The sequence below is a fragment of the Patagioenas fasciata genome, chromosome 19 (genome assembly GCF_037038585.1).
Source record: "Patagioenas fasciata isolate bPatFas1 chromosome 19, bPatFas1.hap1, whole genome shotgun sequence".
NCBI classification, from domain to species: domain Eukaryota; kingdom Metazoa; phylum Chordata; class Aves; order Columbiformes; family Columbidae; genus Patagioenas; species Patagioenas fasciata.
Genome location: NC_092538.1, coordinates 11,798,265 through 11,812,520, shown reverse-complemented (window position 1 = coordinate 11,812,520; position 14,256 = coordinate 11,798,265). Strand labels below are relative to the sequence as shown.

At 51.0% G+C, this 14,256-nt stretch overlaps 1 long non-coding RNA gene across 1 annotated transcript in view; it reads right to left on the bottom strand.

The window, feature by feature from the left end:
* Positions 1-7,148, bottom strand: part of LOC139829447 (uncharacterized) — a 125,340-nt gene extending 118,192 nt beyond the window's left edge. The window contains exon 1 of the long non-coding RNA XR_011741916.1: positions 6,819-7,148. This is a non-coding gene — a long non-coding RNA (uncharacterized lncRNA). The remainder of the gene's footprint in view (positions 1-6,818) is intronic.
* Between the last annotated feature and the right edge of the window lie 7,108 nt (positions 7,149-14,256).

The window sequence follows — 14,256 nt, the reverse complement described above, 5'->3', positions numbered from 1 at the left end:
TTACACAGGTACCACCGCACACCCACAGCCTTGAGCCTGTATTACACAGGTACCACCACACACCCACAGCCTTGAGCCTGTATTACACAGGTACCACCACACACCCACAGCCTTGAGCCTGTATTACACAGGTACCACCGCACACCCACAGCCTTGAGCCTGTATTACACAGGTACCACCGCACACCCACAGCCTTGAGCCTGTATTACACAGGTACCACCACACACCCACAGCCGTGAGCCTGTATTACACAGGTACCACCGCACACCCACAGCCTTGAGCCTGTATTACACAGGTACCACCACACACCCACAGCCGTGAGCCTGTATTACACAGGTACCACCCCACACCCACCTCGGCACATCCCCCCCGTACCGCACACCCTCCCCATCGCTGGTGTCTGAGGACACTTCCCAGTTACCCACAGATCCCTTGTAAAACAACAGGGAGTGTGAGGTTAACATGACTTAGAGGGCGATAGTGTAGCTTGCAAAATGTCAGAGCTTTCATCCTGTATGTTAACTTGCCAGCCAGTGGTATCAATCTGCGGCAAAACACAGTTATTTCATCATGACATTAGTTCACCTTTAAAGGCATATGGTAAAGCCTGCTTTGTAGCTTGCAGCAGATGAGCTTCCTATAATTACAATTTGAACTGTTCCACAGGCAGCTCTATAGATAGTGGATCAGTGATTAAAGTTGAAATCACAGGGTAAGTAGTTCTGTGACACCGTGAGTCACAACAATCATCAAAGACTCAACTCTCTGGTTTCTGATGAAGTGGAGATAGTGCAGTGATTCAAGTAGGGGACTGAGACTCAAGTGCTGCTACTTGGAGGCAGGAAAAGAGCAGACACATTCTTGAGGAAGATACTCAGTGCGTGCTATTGACTGGCCCCAAGCAAATCTTTAACCCTGCGTCTCGGAGAGAGCATGACTGTGCATCTCATTGCGGCGGGGCCCCCGGTGTCACACCTGAGGATCACAGGCTCCAGTTAAACATTCTTCCTGCCGATTCCTCCTTTGATTTGAGGGATAATGCATGCAGGGCACAGGACCGCGCAGCGATGCCGGCGCTGGGCGGCAGGCTGAGGCGAACGGCTGCTTTTCCCTACAGAGCCTTCCTGCTCCCCGAGTATCCCCCGGCAGCACGAGGCACGGGAGGGAGAGAGATGTGCACTCGCACCGCTGTACCCATCGCTGACCCCCATCAAATGTAAAGGGCTTTTATTTAAAATAAAGACACACAAGAAGTCAGCTTCCAGTCTTCTGAACACAGAAATTCCTGCCTCTCCTGGAAGGTAACGGGCTCAAACGTTCCCTTTCCCTAGCACATCACCATTAAACTTTGGTGAAGCTGATGCTAAGATAACTTTGGCCCAGAAAAATCAGTGGATGCAAATTTGCAAGAAAAAAAAAGCAAAACAAAACACACAGTGGAGTTGCAACAGCCAAAAACCCCATCCAGATGAGAATTGACTCAATTTCTAGCAGAGTGATGCTTCACTCACATGTACAACAAATTATAGCATGAGGAAGGTATTGAATCTGATTTCTCCTTCACTCTCGGGCTAAGATTTGCTCTTTCCCAGCCCCACACATAATGCACATGTGAAAAACTTTTGCCATCTGTAAAATGGAGGAAAAGGACAAAGCGAGGCACAAGGGGACTTTGTATGACACCGTATGGGTGCCGAGGGGACTCTGGCAGGAAAAGCTCTGCTGGAGGACCCTTACCCATTGCAAGCTCTTGCACTTTTAGGATCAGCCAAACTCCACGGCCAGCCTGCAGTTACTGCTTGCACCAGTTCAGATATTTTTAAGGGAACTGCTTCCTTAACACTTCTTTTAAAAGATGAAAGACATTTCATTTAGAGCAGGAAGGGGCAGTTACAAAGCCAAGAAGCTTCTCTGTGCTCCAGGAAGATCGTATCACGGCTGCTGGCCGCCTGCCACGCCGGCTTGAGCATTAACCACAGACAGTGACGGATGGGTGCCCGCGGTGCCAGCTGCACAAACCCAACCAGAGCGTGGGCGACGGCCTCTGTGCTCAGCACAAGGGGTTCACTTGTGTGAATAGAGCCAGGATTCAGGAGGTGACCAGGGAGAGCCTGTTCTCCATGCCACAGCATCCTGCGGACAGTTTCTCAGCCCCAGCTTAATGCTCCGAGGGGGAAGGCGGGAGCGGAGTGTTGGGTGCCTCTGGAAGGTGAGCTGGAACAGCCCTGCCCAGCTCCCACACATCACTGGGGGTCAACCAGTACAACTCAACCAGCTTGTGTCTTTCAGAGATTGTATAGAAGACTTTGAGACTACGCATAAAGCAATATCCAAGCTCTACACTGCTGCAGGGAGAGGCTGACAAATACAGGTTAGAGAAGAGAAGCTAAACCAGAGCCTAACGCCTCTGCCCCCCAGTGAGCAGACGTCTGTCAGCACCCATCAGTCTCCAATAAATCCTGATCATGCCCTGGAGACTCACCTTGGCAAGACAGTGTCACCCTGGGGACCCAGCACCATCCAACCCTCAGACCAAAAGCAAACCCCTTAGTGCAGGAATTTGAGCTTTGAAGAATTTACCATGATGTTTGCTCCCAACTTTACGGTGCTCATTTTAAGGGGATAAACCAAGGCAGATACACTAAATTGCCCAGGAGAAGGACAGAAAAATATATTAACCACAGGACATTTTGGAGCAAATATTCAGCAGAGAGTTTCAAAACCACAAGCCCATGTATTTGTTTAAGCAATAGGAGGATGGAACTTTCTGTTTTCCTTGCTATGCCCACAGAAATTCTCAGCAGGCTTTGGTCACCTGCAAGAGATTCAGGACCCAACAGCCAGGCTGGGTGCGGACACATCCGCTGCTGGAACTCAGGTCTGTGCTGAGCAGGGAAGGGTTAAACCCGCGGGCGCCTCAGCACGGAGCAGCACCAAGGTCCTTCTCAAGGCTGCGGGGAACAATGCAGCTATCAGTCTATATTTGGCCTTTGCCCTTGGATCATTTATGACTTATTCTTCACCTCTGATGACCACAGCAGCAAGCTTTCAATCTCTCGCTCCCTAGCCTGAAGCAAGAGCTCTCCCTCCCCCTTGTTCAAAAATCACACCATTTGCAATTAAAAGCGACTGCCAGGAGGAGGTCTCAAGCAAGTCTTCCCTTGCCCCTTTGTGCCCTTTGCCTTGCAAAGACCAGACTGCTGGCATGATACCAGGTCAGGGCCAGGATGAGGCGGTGGTCCTGTTGTATTGGGATGGGCTGAGCAGGGAAGCAGAGATGTCTTGCCAGTCTACAGCTTAAAGTCCACACTTCAAGCTTAGAGAGAAGCTTTGAAGGGAACAAGCATGCGGAGTCAAGAGGAACACTGCTGTGATTCAAAATAAGCCTCATTTAATCACTTACGCTCATCCCCAAGAAGGGACCTTTGTGAGCAGCCCCACATCACAAAGCGTGTCCAGCAGCATGGCCAGGAGGCGCCAGGGCTCAGCTGGGCACGCAGCCCCAGAGCCACGAGCTCTGACCATTGCCACAGAAGCACCGCAGTCATCAACCACACAGCGCCACGGCAGCAGGCAAAGGCAGGGGGCTATTTCCTCGCAATTAGCCACTTCTTCAAAGGGGAAGGAGCAAATTGCAGCTTGTTATACCTCACCCTTGCAAGAGGATATGCCTGTGGTCACCACAGGCTGATAACTGAACCACTTCCCTTGAAACCAGAGCCCCACCAGACTGACAAAGGCCCAGAAACGTCCTGGCTCTGAGCAGGTAGCCCAGCCACAGCACAGCCCAAGGGAGCACGGACACGCAGGAGCCTTCTCCTCCACACGGTGCAGCTCTCGGTGCTCCAGAACCCACAGCGCTCACTGTGCTCTGCTCATCCCCTTTTACAACCTCAGGATGTACAGCTCAGAGCTTTTGCATTGCTGCAGTTCTGCTCAAGGGCCCGGTGAGGACATGCGGCTCAATTGTGGCCCATGTGTCCGGTCAGTGCTCACAAGGACCAGCTTCACAGCGCAGCTCGTGTGCAGCCCGAGGGCTTGATCAGCCACGAACAAAACAAACCCGCAACGTACTAGAGATCAGGAGACACTAATCCATTTTTTCACGGTAACAAGGATGAGGTTATTTTTCTTATTGCCTACAACATTGTCTTTCCAGTGTTTGTCTTTCAAAGACCAAGGTCAACGCACCACGTTAGCCACCCTGCTGCTGTCCGAGGCACAGCCCCAGCACCCGAGAGCCGACCCAAACCACGGCACAGCCCCAGCACCCGAGAGCCGACCCAAACCACGGCGCAGCCCCAGCACCCGAGAGCCGACCCAAACCACGGCGCAGCCCCGGCACCCGAGAGCCGACCCAAACCACGGCACAGCCCCGGCACCCGAGAGCCGACCCAAACCACGGCACAGCCCCGGCACCCGAGAGCCGACCCAAACCACGGCACAGCCCCGGCACCCGAGAGCCGACCCAAACCACGGCACAGCCCCGGCACCCGAGAGCCGACCCAAACCACGGCACAGCCCCGGCACCCGAGAGCCGACCCAAACCACGGCACAGCCCCGGCACCCGAGAGCCGACCCAAACCACGGCACAGCCCCGGCACCCGAGAGCCGACCCAAACCACGGCACAGCCCCGGCACCCGAGAGCCGACCCAAACCACGGCACAGCCCCGGCACCCGAGAGCCGACCCAAACCACGGCACAGCCCCGGCACCCGAGAGCCGACCCAAACCACGGCACAGCCCCGGCACCCGAGAGCCGACCCAAACCACGGCACAGCCCCGGCACCCGAGAGCCGACCCAAACCACGGCACAGCCCCGGCACCCGAGAGCCGACCCAAACCACGGCACAGCCCCGGCACCCGAGAGCCGACCCAAACCACGGCACAGCCCCGGCACCCGAGAGCCGACCCAAACCACGGCACAGCTCCAGCACCCGAGAGCCGACCCAAACCACGGCACAGCCCCAGCACCCGAGAGCCGACCCAAACCACGGCACAGCCCCAGCACCCGAGAGCCGACCCAAACCACGGCACAGCCCCGGCACCCGAGAGCCGACCCAAACCACGGCACAGCCCCGGCACCCGAGAGCCGACCCAAACCACGGCAAGCACCGTCTCTCTCCCTCACCCAGATTTTTGGCAACATAAGCCATAGACAAGCTCCTGTTCTTCAGAGTCCCAGCCCTGCTCAGTCGCACAAACTCACCCTGAAGTCAACTAAATCCATAAGGGCCGATAGCATCAAGGGATGAATCAAGACATCAATGAGTCTCCAAAATCATTTTTAAAAACAAAGGCAAGGAACAGACACACAATGGATTTTTGATAGTGCCTCATCATAATTATTAGATAATTTTCTTTTACACTCAAATATTTACACAATTGAGCAACAAGTTGAGCCCGCCTGTTCCTGTGTGCAGTGGGGAGCAGGATGGGAGGTGCAGGGTGCTGCCTGTGAGCACCCACTTCTTCAGGGACAACTCATGCAATGCACCGACACCTCCTCCGTCCTCCCAAGCCACCGTACCCATGTGCAGGTGGTGCTCACGGGGCAATGACAGCTCTGGGACACCAAAGCCTTGCAGGATTGCTCAGCTTCATGTATTTCCAGCCAGTCTTTCCCCTCTCATACAGAGTCTTATCTCCTCCGGCTCAGAGCACTGGAAGTCGCAATACAAAACTTGCTCATCTTTTTTTCCCCAGCAAAGCAAAAAGAAAAAATTGCTGCTGTTTTCTGCTGCTATTCTTTTTTTTATTAAAAAAGCCAGTTCCCTCAGCTTTAAATAGCTAATTTTCCTGCAGAAAACAGTACATTTCTTTTATGTGTTAATTTTTCTTCCTCTATTTGCACTTCACAGCATGTAGTGACATGTCAGGCATTGAAGAACAAGCCTCTTCCACTTTCTTCTGAGATGACAAATATTCCTGGTGCAGAAGGCCCTAATGCATCTGTGAATTCAGCTATATTTGTGCATTTTACAGGAAGAGGCTTCTTCTAATGATGCAATTTTCACTAATATAGTTCAATTCATCTTGCGTTAACCTTTTTCCCATCCAGGTTTAGCAGTGTCTTGTTCCGGAGCCTTGCAAAGAGCTTTTCATCCAAGCCGTGACCCATGCTTTCCAATAGAACGTTGGTCAGCCAAGTTCTCACGTTCTGTTTCAGGAACTCAAGATGTGATGTTTGGAAAAAGAGAAGGTTTGGCTCTAAATTATCCATGTAGGAAGTAATTTGTTTTATCAGAGCTGTTCATGCGAAGCGCATGGAAAATTCCCAGATAACAGGAGGGTTGGTTCCTGCCAGCAACACCATAAATAACCAAAGAGGGGCCCTGCTGGAATGGGACGGCCATTTGTATACAAGAAAGCCACAAAAACTGAAAGTCAAGGTGAAAAAAGAGATGCCTGAAGTCTGGAAAGTGACAGCAAACACCTCAAACCACCTTAACCCTGGGCCACTACCAACAGTTCCACCAAGCATGCGATTCACCCCCTTGTTGGACAAGGGCTCCAGGTTTCCGTGCTGCACGTGCAGGCTCAGCCCACTCAGCAAAAGATCTCAATTCCAAATTTCATCACAAATAACCCCATCATCAACCTCAACCCCAAATCTCAGATCCACTCACAAGTTATGACATCTGCCCCCTCCTGTCAGTTCAGCAAAATAACATCAAGAGCTTCAGCACCAGGTGCAAAAAAACAACAAAAATAGAGAAAAAAAATCCATAGGCTTGCCTTGTTTTCTCCTTTCTTCCCAAATTGTCTCCTTGTTTAAGCCTAGAATTCTCCAGCTTTGCGTGCCCAAACCCAATTACCTTGAGTGGTGATGGAAACACTGCAGTTCTCTTGTACAGCAGTTGATCCTATGAAAACAATCCCACACCAGCACGAGTGGGTTTGACAGGACAGTACTTAACGGGGCTTTTGCACCTTTTATTTCCACCACGGCCCCAGGAAGGCCGCGTTGTCCTCACCGTCCCTCCCCAGCATCCCTGGGGTTGCAGGAGGTTCTTTGTAACCAGAGTACGAAGTCAACTTCACTTCCCCACACCAGTTTGCTGAGCATTAACATTCGCCTGCAGTTGCTTCCCCCCTCTGCTGCTGACAACTGCTCATTTTGTCACATCAGCCACTTCTGTAGATTTAACTTTGCTCTCCTGCTCCAGCCACTGGAGCTCCACAATAAATCAACAGTCTGGAGGCTTCGCGTGGAACGCAAAGGCCTTTATAGTGCACGTGAAGATGGGAGTCTTTACATTTTTAAGTAGGACTTTGTCACGTTCATGAGGGGTAATAAAAAAATTTACATTTTGACTTTCAGGAAGAAAATGTGGCGGTGGAAAAATACCGCTCTTGTAGCTTGCTCAGGACGTGCGACATGCCTCACAGCTCACAGAAGGTCATGTTGGACTTCTGAGCCATCATCTCAGCTCTGCCAGGCAAAAAAACGGTTCACAGCTTTCCCTGAGGATGCTCAGAGTAGACCTTGCAGGTAATGCCAGATTTTAACTACAAGATCTCCCCGCTATGTCACCTTTTGGAATTTACACATCCCCTGTGCAGGGAGAAGGGCAGAACGTGCACTCACCGGCCATCCCACGGGACCCCCGGGTTGACCGATGTGTTTGTTGTCACAGACAAATGCTCCTTAGGAGGAGGCAGGACACAGCGTTCCAGCTCCAGCAGCACCAGGGCCCAGAGCTGACATATGTCTGTGCATTAGCCACAAGGCAGCATTTCCTTTAAGTTCCTCCCAGGATCCATGTCGGAGAGTCTTGGCACCCCAAAGGGCACATGATTCCCCGCATTACGCTCCAGCAGCCGGAGGGAGCAGGGGCCGCTCGCAGATGGCAGCGAAGCCCTTTTAAACGCGCCAGCGCCACGGAGGAGCGAACACCACCGGCACAGACAGACGGACAACTTCCATCTGCAACGGTTTGCGAGAGCTCCAGCGGAGGGGAGAAAATAACACAGCAGAAGCTTCTCCCCAGTCACCAGCTCATGTAAAATGGGGCAGCTGGTTCCTCGCTCCCGCTAAAAGGAGCCTAAACGTGTGTTGCGGTGCAGCCTGCGAGTGAGCGGGGCCTGGCCACACGAACGCTCCCCGCGGCTGGGGCTGGCGGCACAGCCCGGCACCATCACCGTGCCAGGAGCCGCCGCCACGAGGCCCCAAATGGCCAGGTGGGGAGGGAGGGGGGACGGAGCGAGCCAGGACAAGTGTTTAAACGTCTAAAAACCCTCTCTCCGCAGACAGCCTTTTGGGGAGCGCCGCCCACAAAAGGAAACCTGCCTTTCCGAAGCCGCAGCAGATGACCCAAACCCAACGTTTTCCGCAGATTATCTCTTCCTGTCGTTCCCCTCCCGGACCCGGCTCGCAGCCTCGCAAATGCCAAGGGTCCCTGCGGCATGCCCAGGCAATCTGTCCTTTAATGAACTCCGCCAGCTCGCGCTAGAGATGCCGAGCGTACCTTGGAGCGAGCGGGGAAAGCGGCAGCCGCCTCCTTTTGCCCTGTGGATGATAACCTCACATGCATATTATTTCCCACCATAATCCTACTGTTTTTAATTAGTGCGCTGTAAAAGGAAGAAGCACCACATCTCCAAGGGGAAAAGGAGGAGGGAAGAGGGGAGGGAAAAAAAAATCAGCACAGAGGATTCTGTCCAACTTTTCCAAAAGCTTAATAGATTTTTAAATGGGGTTATTAACACCACCTATGAATTATTTTAGGGACCTAATTATAAAAACCAAAACCCAGTTAATTAGGTTTCCTGAACTTGCCTTGACACAGGTGAAACAAGATCTCTAAATGCAAGAGGATTGAAAAGCGAATCACTTCAAACAAAGAATCAATGAGTATTATTGCAGAACCAATTGAACAATTACTTCTTTAATTGTTGGCACCCTGCTACCTTCACTTAACAACAGGATGGATCAGCAGAGTTACTTAACCTCCTCCAGTAACTAAAAAGTGCACTGTTAAAGCCAAAATAGATCGCTGCACTTTGGAGGAATGGCTGGAGGTGAATTAAGCACCCGCCGGGAGCGCGTGCACGGCGACCGCCGCCGGCACCGGCCGTGGGGGCTGCACCGCTCCTGCCCCTCGGGACCGACACCGCGGGGTTTCACCGGAGCGGTGGTGATCAGAGCCCGTCCTGCACCACCGACAAGGTGAGTACATTAATTTTTTGTGTAGGATGTGCCTTCTGAGCAGGAGTCGGCGGCGATCGCCATGCGGGACTGAAGGTTCCTCCCCAGCAACCTGGAGCCGCAAGGGGATTTAGAGACAGCGCTCCAGCTGGAACCAGGCACACACCCCCTTCAAACAGCTCGGAGGAGCCCAGCCTGGGGCCTCGCGTCCATGCTACACATTTACCATCTCAAAAAGCGACACAAAGCCACAACCCAGGAGCCGTTTGGGGACAGCGGCGGTGGATTAACCGCCGCAGGGTCCCGGGCTCCGTTGTCGTGTGTCCTCCTGCCCGTTTGTAAGGAGCTTCCACCCTGTGCCTACGAATCCTGCTACCAAAATGAAATGACAATGATTAAAAACCGAGCGGAGATGATAGAGCGCCCTCTGATGTCGTCAGGGAGGGGAGTGGGGAGAAGCGAGCGGGGCAGGGCCAGCGCTGGGTGCTGTGGGAAGGCGGTGGGCGCCAGAGCTGCCAGCACCCCCATCCCTCCTCACACCACCGTGCCAGCCCCGGTCCCTCCGGCTCCATACGGCACGTACCCTGCACCCACCGCAGCCAGGGACGCCTTTTGGCCAGAGGATCGGCAGAATTGTGTGCGTTTGGGACGAGCTGGGACAAGGACTCAGCTGCCGGGATCAGCTCCATCTCCGCAGGCCAAGCGCAGGACCCAGCCTCGCACAGCCTGGGGAAGGTGCTCCCCGAGCCAGCACTGGAAACTACACTGTGAGAATCAAAAAGAGAAACCCTAAGTGCACAGGCAGCTCCACATCACACAGATCTCACTGTGCATTTCCTAAATTCTGCACATCCATGCAATGTGGCAAGTTCAAGCTCCACAGAGAGATGGGCCATCAAGCCTCAAGTTGTTCCCCAGTAAACTAAAGGTGAAACAGCTGTAAACTGAGCAAGCAGCACGGCCTCGGGGGAGCAAAGGGGATGCTGGAACCTGGGGATCCCACTCTCAGACTCTCCAGCCCCAGCAAACAGCAGAAAAGTGCTGTCAAACAAGCCAACAAAACACTCAAACTACAGAGGTGATCTTTCCTATTGGCAGCTGGTGCTGGAAACCAGGCTGGCCATTTCTGGAGTTTAAACACAGCTTGAGAACAAAGGTAATAAGAATGGAATACAGCTTTCTTTAGGCTGAAAAAATCCCGTTTTATTATGTAGGAGCTGGCGTTTCTCTGCTCAAAGCGCATCCAACAGATAGCGGGAAAGCAGCCTGCACAGGGCGCTTGTTTAATACCACCCCATTGATCTGAGCACGGGAGATGGGGTGGCAAAACCCCGGACCTGCGGAGGTGAGTGTCTGAGATCATCGCTGCTCACGGACGTCGTTTCAGGCATACAGCGTTTTACCCTTACGGAGCACTTTTCACCTCGGATGCCTTTCCAAAGTACATCATTTCCCAGATGTGGAAGCGCCATCTCTCCTGTATATTAACAAACGCCGCATCTCACCCCACATGGCCAAAAGGAGATGTCAAATGCAATAACCCCTTGACAGTGGAAGAAAATAATACACAGCAAGTGGTACCTATTGTATAAAACAAAAAGAAGGGAAGAGTGTCTATTTCTATACCCAGGATGCTCAGCCTGGCAGAAGCAGCTGCCTGATCCAAAACCCTCTCAAGCAAGCGAGAACGGGCTTGCAAGGGGCTCGATGGCCCCAGCAGCAACACCAAGAAGCAGGTATTGCACATCTGAGATTCTTCTCCTCCCCTCGCCCTTCCAGTACATTGCTGAAAACCTTCAGCAGCGACTCGGTACAGTGGTATTTTGATTTTTCTTTCCTAACAATTTAGACGGAACAGCTCCCATTTCATCCACTGAAATTTAAGTTCTAGTTTTTCTGCAAAGTCAAATTTTAGAATCTTGCAAGACAACACACACACACCAAGAATCACACTCCACAGCCAGAAATTAGACCAGACACACCATACTTGATCTTCAAAAGAAAAAGCAATTAAAAAAAGACCTTTTCCCCCATGTGTTGTTTTCCTTATATGAAAAAAAAAAAATCCTAATTTTGACAATTTTATTTAAAAGCAGAGCATTTGATTTTACAAGTGTTAGAGCACAGTTCTTAACAGAAATCAATTATTTAATTTTGAGATTGACCTTTCCACAATCATATCAGGGAATCCATGGACACGCCGTAGTCCCCCACTTAAATTTACAAACTTACTGCTTGCGTTTCTAATTAAAACCTGGACCTCTCATTCTCATTGCTATTTCTAATGTCATTTTTGAATGGTTTCGGTTCCGTACCCTCAGCGGGAGCGGAGGGGAACATCGGGCCGGGCCGGCAGCGCTGCCCTGCACCCTGTGTGTGTTTCCAGCGCTGATGAAGAGTGGCAGAGGAAAGAGGAGCAGAGCTGGTTTGTGTACGAGCTGATTTTCACCAGTGTTGGGCAACACCAAAACAACACCCTTCACCAGTGATGTTATTAAGCTCTTGTCACCCTAGAAGCGCTTCCCAGCGAGCGCTGCAGCACCTCTGTGGGCTTTAGGAAGGGGGAATCACTCAAAGCTGGCAGCCCAGCGCGTCCATCCCTCCCCGTTCTTTGCCACGCCAATTAATCTGAACCCAACTGTCACCTTGACACCCATCGGAGACTCGCAGATCCAGAAATAAACTGATCAAATATGCAATAAGCGGTCAAGCAGTGTCCCCCACAGGCAAAGTGAGATCGGACTCTCTGGTTATATGCGACGCTCGGCAGCCAAGATGCTCTCTGCTCGCTCAGACCTGAGAGAAAGGGGATTCTCTGCATCCTCACAATGTAACAATAACTGAATTGAGCTTAAGAAAACACATTAAGAGACCTAATGGTAGTGTACTTGTCCATTTTTTAAATTAAATGATGTTCATTAAAGGAACATCACCTCCCCATAATTAATTTTGCTTTGAGAAGGCAAGGAAAAAGCTACAGACAATTAATGTACCATGCAAGCTCTAGTAGATGCTCCATATATTTCCCCCTACGACCACCCCTCCTCCGTAACAGCATCTCTGCTCATCTCCCGCTTCGAACGCAAGGAGCGCGTTTTTGGCAGGAAAGCTGCACAATAACACGCAGCAACCCCCTGTCCACTTCCCGCAGCCTGACAGCGCTTCAACAGGGTCACGCGTTCCCGTATTGATATCTGCAATCATATTCTCCACTCTCCAACTCGCAGAGAGCCAAGAAAACGTGTCACCGGTGAAGACACCCAGACAATGAAATCAATGGGACGGTGATGAGTCTTTACAGAGTAACATTTCTGCTGCACCGAGATGAATAGGAGCATTTGGGTTGCAGCAGCGCGGACGCGGGGTGGCAGGGAAGAGGACACCTTCCATTTGGGATTTTTTTTTCTATAGTATTGTGTGCGTTTCTCCTGAAGATTTAAGTCTGACAGAAAGAACAAGAGCACATGGCTGGCGAGCCAAAAACGGGAAAGTAATCATAAATAAAATAAGCTTATTCTTCAGCTGTGAATCAGTAGATAGCACTTCCTACAGGCCAGCATGCACAAGACAGTGACACATGTAAGGTCGTAGAGTGATAAAATCAATAATTCCCCAAGCAGGGAAGAAGAGCCCAGTGGTTTCAGCAAATGACACAAATTAGCCCTCTCTCCACAGCTGTGCGCAGCTCTTTTGGAGGTCTTCAAGAATGAAACCCTCCTCACCCCAGGAAGGCAACAGAATCCATCCCGTGCCTCTGTGCCCCCCTGTTCATAAAGACAGGGATAAGGATGCAACTCGGAGGTGTTTGCTTATTTTATCAAACAGCAAATTGATTGTAGCTGTTGGATAAAAGCACTGATATTTCATAAACTGCACAGAAGAATTCTGCTGACACAACTCCAAATAAGTCCAATTTGACTAAACTAAGAAAATCCTCTGGAAACACTGAGATTTGCTGCTACTTTTACAAACCTCAACTTTTACTACCTCGTCTCCTAAACATATAGGTGCTTGCTAATAAATACAGCCTGACTCGAGAGTAATTACACCAAGTCACCATAAACCCCGACACTTTTCACTAGATTGGGATCACACTGTATGGAAACTGAGATGCAGGCTGTGAAGCTCAAGAGAGCTCCATCACCACCAAGAAACGCATTTCTGATGGCCACGCACACACCTCGGTGGCACACGGATTCCCCCCGGGTGAGAAGCAGGAACCATCCCACCCCCAAGGGCTTTAAGCTCTCACACGTGTGTGTTACCCACACTCGGGGCTGGCAGCACGCTGACATCTTTCACGGTCTTTCCCCATCACACCACATTGCCAGCACCGTGGTGCACAGCAGGAGCGGAGACGGGCGAGGGAACCGCTCTGTTCTGTCTCTCATGCGCAAGTTCCCCGTCTCTCTGCTGGGTGTTAGGGCAGGCAGGAAAACAGCCAGGATACAGCGTTATTTAGGGTCCTTTGTCTGGATGATGCTGAGTGAATGGAAAAAAAGGAGCCTAACTATATCTAAATTAAGTGCAAAAAATGACTGAGGATTTGGAAGTTATCCTCCTAGGATTCCCATAGAGATGCTTGCCAGGGAGAACAGAAATGGGATCAAAAACAGTGGAAGAGAGGGAGGAGGCTCCTGCCTTGGCCTCTGCCTGGCCCCTTCCAACAGGCTTTCCATTTTCAAATCACAGATAAATCTTTTAATTTAGAGAAGGCATCGCTTTTAGGCAACGCACTAAGAACACATCGTACCCTTGATTACTTCAGATTCTGTAATAATATTTAGTTGTTGAGGAATGATCACAATCGGCCTGTAATATGTGAAATTCTGGCTTCCTAAGCCATCAAGAAGTTCCGGTGTTTCATATTAAAAGTGATTTGCAAAATTAGAGCGACACAATTGTCTAGAGCTGTGGAATCTTATAAAAAGAAAAAAACAAGGTCATGAATAATGTACAAATACTTATTTTTATTGTAGCCTTCTTAACAGGAGTTTGCAGGCGTTAAAACACCAACCTGATGAGAGGCAACAGAATCCCAGTCACTGCCTGTGCAGAAATCCTCCCCTTGTTAACAGGGACCTTACCAAAAATCACTGAACTCA